Source organism: Muscardinus avellanarius (assembly GCF_963383645.1).
Source record: "Muscardinus avellanarius genome assembly, chromosome: 6".
NCBI classification, from domain to species: domain Eukaryota; kingdom Metazoa; phylum Chordata; class Mammalia; order Rodentia; family Gliridae; genus Muscardinus; species Muscardinus avellanarius.
Window position 1 is genome coordinate 66,407,898 of NC_137791.1, and position 6,318 is coordinate 66,414,215.

A 6,318-nucleotide genomic window follows, 5' to 3' on the forward strand; every position below is an offset into this window, starting at 1 on the left:
GTAGTGTATCATTCATTCTCCATGAATTTGAATACTTTCTTTCGAGTTTCCTGTTGTTGATTTCTACTTTTATTCCATTGTGGTCTGAAAAGATGCATGGGATTATATTACATTTTTTGAATTTGCTGGTATTTTCTTTGTGTCCCAGGATGTGATCTATTTTGGAGAAGGTTCCATGGGCTGCTGAGAAGAAAGTGTATTCTGTAGTTCCTGGTTGAAATACTCTGAAAACGTCTATTAGGTCCATTTGGTTTATGGTTTCCTTTAGTTCTAAAGCATCTTTACTCATCTTTTGCCTCGAAGATCGATCCAGTGGTGTGAGAGGCGTATTAAAGTCTCCCAGAATTATTGTATTTGGGTCTACTTGGGATCTTATGTCCAGAAGGGTTTGTTTTACGAATGTGGTTGCACCCACATTTGGGGCATAAATATTTACTATCATTATATCTTCTTGGTGTATTGTTCCTTTTAATAAAAGGAAGTGCCCTGATTTGTCTCTTTTGATGTGTTTTATTTTAAAGTCTGTTTTGTTGGATATCAGGGTTGCTACCCCTGCTCTTTTTCGGTCACTGGTGGCATGGTATATCTTTTTCCATCCTTTCACCTTCAACCTGTGAATGTCTTTGGCTGTGAGGTGAGTTTCTTGCAGACAGCATATGTTTGGATTATGTTTCCTAATCCACATTGCCAGTCTATGTCTTTTGATTGGTGAGTTAAGTCCTTTGACATTAAGTGATATTATTGAAATATGCTTTTTGTTTTCTGCCATTTTGTGTTCTGTCTACTCTTGGGTGTTGTGATCTTTCTTCTTTACTTAAATGGCCCACTTATTAACTTCCTCTCTTCTCTGATTCTGGAGTCTGCTTCTTTTTTCTTCCTTATGATTTATTTCTTTAAGAATTTTCTCTAGTGTTGGCTTTGAATTCATGAATTTTTTGAGATTCTGTTTATCCTGAAAGACTTTGACTTCCCCATTGATCTTGAATAGTAGTTTTGCTGGATAGATTAATTTGGGCTGGAAGTTATGTTCTTCCAGGGTCTGAATCACGTCGTACCAGTCTCTCCTAGCATTCCTGACCTGGGTTGTATAGTCTGGGGTGATTCTTATTGTTTTGCCTCTATATGTCACCTGTCCTTTTGTTCTCACTGCTTTTAAGATTCCTTCCTTGGCCTCTATGCTGGTCAATTTGGTTATTATGTGGCGTGGAGTGGTTTTTCTTTGGTCCTGTCTCAGTGGAGTTCTGTATGCCTCCTGTACTTGAAGATTCAAGTCTCTTTCCATATTTGGAAAATTCTCTGAGATTATTTCCTTGAAGATATTACATATGCCCTTGGTCTGTACCTCTATCCCTTCCTCAATGCCTATTATCCGTAAATTAGGGCGCTTCATATTATCCCATAATTGCTGGATGTTTAGGTTTTGTTGCTGTAAAGATTTCTGTATATCGCTGACTGTGTTTTCGGTTTGGGATGTACTGTCTTCTAATATTGATATTCTGTTTTCCATTTCATCTAATCTTCCAGAGTTTCTTTCTATTGCTGTCTTCATTTCACTTATTGCCTCTTTCATTTCATTCCAGACCTCTTTCTGATTCTTTTTTAGTGTTTCTATTTCATCTTTAACCTCCTCTATACTTGTTTTAAAACCTTTCATCATATTGAACAACAAGATTCTGAACTCCCCTTCTTGCATTTCTAGTAGGTCAGTATTCGTGATTTCTGCTGTCTCTTCATAACTCCTGGTTCTCATATTTATAGTGTTCTCTGTCCTGTTTTTCTGATTTCTACCCATCGTTCGTGAGTAATGTGTTTAGTCAAATCTTAATATTAGGAGTTTAGGAGTATCGGCCAGTCAGCTGAGCCTTTCCAGTGTTGAAAGTGGGTGATGTGGGAGGAGCTGGGGTGATGGGTAAAGGAGTCAGATTAGGTGGAGGATATGTTAGGTTGAGAAGGACTTTAAGTATGATAAAGTAATAACTTGCTATGAATGAGAGAGAGTTAACTACTAGGACTCTTGTTGTTAGTAGAGTATTTATGGATATAAAAAATACTTTGAGTTTTAAACCATGAGGTATATTATGGGGAAAAGTTTTGGGGGGGAAATGTATGTAGGTTAGTGTGGGAAGGTTTGTAAATAGGGATGCTGGTAGGAGCAGACAGACATAAAAAAAAAAAAAAAAAAAAAAAAAAAAAAAGAATCCCCTCAAGATACCAAGACTATTATGTAATCCAAGAAAAAGGAAGGTAAACCAATCAAAGGAGGAGAATGAAAGAAAAGGAAGGAAAAGGGAAGAGAGAGGAAAAAGGAAGAGGAATAAAATAAAAGGAACTAGCAGCCGTGTGAAATAAAAAAATAAGGCAAACTATCCAATGTATATATATATAAAACAACAAGTTAAAGTAAGAGAAGTTTGGATTAAAAGAAGAAAAAAAAAAAAAAAGAAAAAAAAGAAATCAGCAATAACCATACTAAAACAAAAGCACTTTAAAAGCAAAAGAAAACATAACATCCACATTAAAAGTAAAACAAACAGTCCTCCTTATTTACGCATATGGGGTCAGGTCCATATAATATGTGCGTATCTGATTGCTTGGTAGCTTTCAGGATACCGTCCAATGTCTCTTAGTTTTCTTTGTACTCTATTTTTATCTTCTTAAGTCACTCTGGGTGTTTGGACACCTTTTTCTCCTTTAGCTGCTTTAGGTTTATGTGTCCGGGTGTCTGGTTTCACTGTTATTTGATTCTGTACAGTTCACAGATTCTGCGAAATTCTAACCTGTGGTCAGCACATCTGCACTCACCACCCTCGCCTCCAGCCTGTGCTTCCCTACAGCAGGGGTGGAGAGTGACTAAAGTGTAATTGGAACTTCCCCCTGAGGTCCTGAGCAGATTTTGTGGCCCGATGGATTTTCTTGTGTCTCTGGAAATTCCAGCTGGGCTAGCCGGTGTGGTCCCAAGATGTGCCCTGGGCAAATGAATGCTGGTTCCTGGGTGGCCACACTTACTGCCAGAGCTCTGCCTATTCCAAGAGTGCAGGCTGGATGCACTGTTAATACTGGACCCTAGTGAGAGTGGGTGCAGCTGTCTATTGCTGCTGGTATGTTCTTCCAAGGTGTATTGAGCTGTGTTCTCACTTATAACTAAGCATCTGGCTACCAGGAGGTTGGGAATACCCCGTGGTGGGCCAGGGGTGCAGGGTAGGTGCTCAAGGGTCCAGTGTGCGGTGTCCAGCAATGGTCTCTGCGTCCCGCGGGACGTAGAGGCTGGGGGTGCCCCAAGGAGATTTCCGGGTCTCCCAGTGCTTTTGCAGCCTGGAGGGTAGGCTCTGGCAAGGTGGCAGGGGTTAGCCACAGAAGCAGGCTCCAATTTAGGAGGGCAGTGTACAGGCACTGATTACTAGTAGGGGACAGGCAGGATGCGCGAGGAGAGTGCTCTGAGGCTTGAGCCCGTGGTGGGGGGTTGAGACTGCGACTGCGCACACGCTAGGACCCCAGTTACTAGGGCGCCCTCAGGTACCTGTCTTGGTGCAGGAATCCGTGTGAGTCTCTGTGCCGATGTGATCCGGTCGCTGGTGGGCAGACAGAGTTCTGGTGGGTGCTGCTCGCTGCTTAGGATGCGGTCCTAAGTCCGTTTTTATTCCCGGATTATCTTGCCGTGGAAATATCGGGCAGGCAGCTCCTTGGACAGCTGCCAAAGCAGCCCGCGGCTCAGCGTTCTGGTCCGCGGTCAGATTGTATCTGCAGCAGGTCCCGTGTCCGATCTTTGTTCTTCTTGTTCAAGTTCAGGCCACTTAAGCTAATTTAAAGAGAAAGGATGCCGGGCGTGGTGGCGCACGCTTGTAATCCCAGCATTCGGGAGGCTCAGACAGAAGGATCGCGTTCGCGGACAGCCTCAGCTACTTAGTGAGGCCCTCCGCCACTCGGTGAGACCTGGTTTCAAAATAAAGAATAAAAAATAGGGCAGGGGGTGTAGCAAAAATATGGAACGCTTCACGAATTTGCGTGTCATCCTTGCGCAGGGGCCATGCTAATCTTCTCTGTATCGTTCCAATTTTAGTATATGTGCTGCCGAAGCGAGCACAATGAAGATTTTAATAGGACCCACCTCAAACATATCTTGTAAGGATTAAATAAATATGTAAAGCCCTTACATCAGTCTATGACATACAGTAAGTGCTTGATAAATTCAAACCATTACTATGACTATTACTCAAATTCTACAGTCCTTTCCTACGTGCAAAGCCATTGCATATGCATGCCTTCCCCTGTTATCTCAAGAACCACCTTGCATGTCAGTTGGGGAATGAAGGTTGAGGTTGTGATCTGTGGTGAGGCTTGTGTTGGGTAAAGCATGCTTTATTCTTATCTCTCTTTTCCAGATAAGGAAGCTGTAGCATAGAGAAAACAGGTATGATTGCCTGATGTCACATGTACATGACATAAAGTTTACCATTTTAACCACTCTTAAATGTGCAGTTCAGTGCCACTAAGTGCATTCCCATTGCTGCACAACCATCAACGCCTTCGTCTTCAGGACTTCCATCATCCCCAACCCAAACTCTACCCATTAGACCATTAATGGGTAAGCCATTGCCCCATCTTCATCCCCTAGAACCACTATTCTCTTTCTCTCTCTACATATTTGACTCTTCTAGATATTTCATATAAGTGGAATAACATGCTTTCATGTCTCACTTATTTCACTTAGCATGATGACCTCAAGGTTCATCCATATTGTAGCATGAGTCAGAATTTTATTTGTTTTTATAGTACTTGGAATTGAGCCCAGGAATACTACCACTGAGCTACATCCCCGTTGTTTTTGATTTTGAGAAAGGATCTCTCTAAATTGCCAGGCTGACCTAGAACTTTTGATCATCCTGTTTTAGCCTCCCAAGTAGAAAATTTCCTTTCTAATATTCCATTGTATGTGTATGTCATAGCTTGTTTATCCATTCATCCATTGATGGACAGGAGTTGTGTCCACTCTTTGAGGAGGAAGTTGTTGTGTTCCTCCAAAATTCCTGTGTTGAAATCTCACTCTTCCAATGTAATGATATTATGAAATGGGGTCTTTGGGGCAATTGGGTCATGAAGACTCCGCCATAGGATGAGTGCCATTATAAAGTGAACATAGAGAGTTTCCTTTCTCCTCCTGTCATGTGATTACACTGAAAAGACAACTGTCTGTAAACCAGGAAGACAGGCCTTACCAGACATGAAACCCAGCAGCACACTGATCTGGGCATTCACAACCTACAGAACTATGGCAAATAATTTTCTATTGTCTTATGAATCACCGTAAATATATGGTAATTGCTATAATCACCTGAACTCACTAAGGCAGATGTACCACTTTTCAGTTGAGACTTCTGACTCTTAGTCTAATGCTCTTTCCAATATTATCACAAAGGGAATTGATTTTTTTATTATGAATTTATTTTTGCAGTATCAGGGGCATTCTACCTTTTAGCTACATCTCCAGCCTGAATTTTTACTCTTTATTTTGAAACAGGGTCTCACTAAGTTGTGGAGGGTCACACTAAGTAGCTGAGGCTGGCCATGAACCTGTGATCTTGTATCAGCCTCCCAAGTAATGGGATTACAAATGTGTGCCACCACACCCAGCTGATTTTTTAATTTAACCTCAAACTGAGGAGGTTTTCTGAGAAATGAGAATCACATGTGAGATGATTAGATGGCTGAAATACAGTATTAATAGTGAGCTTATATGAATACATGAATCAAACAGTTAAGATCATTGACCCTTTTTTTTTATGGTCGTGGTACTGGGGTTCCTGGAAACCCTTCTACCTCCGGGCTACACTCCCAAACACCTGTTCGAACCTATTCGAACCTGCACGATCTTCCTGTCTCTGCCTCCCAATTGTCGGGATTACAAGCGGGCGCCACCAGGCCAGGCTCGTTGACCCATATTTTAAACTTCTTTAAGATGATATCTGTTTCTCCTTTTCTCCCTCCAAAAAAAAAAAAAAAAAAAAAAGACACACACAAACAATTTACAGAAATATGCTTACAAAACTAGATGCAGTGATATATGCCTGTAATCCCAGTATTTGGAAGGCTAAGACAGGAGAACTGCAACTTGACAAGACCTTCAGCGCTTAGCAAAACCCTGTTTTGGTAGAATGCCCCTGGGTGCAATCCCCAGTATCACCCCCCGCCCAAAAAAAAAAGAAAATAAAAAGAATTAGACTGACAGGCTGCTAGGTGATGCAATATCTCTGGAATGATTTCTAGGGGTGCAATCTCATGGCGAAACATGGTACACACTGCTTCTCAGATAAGTTTGTCCAA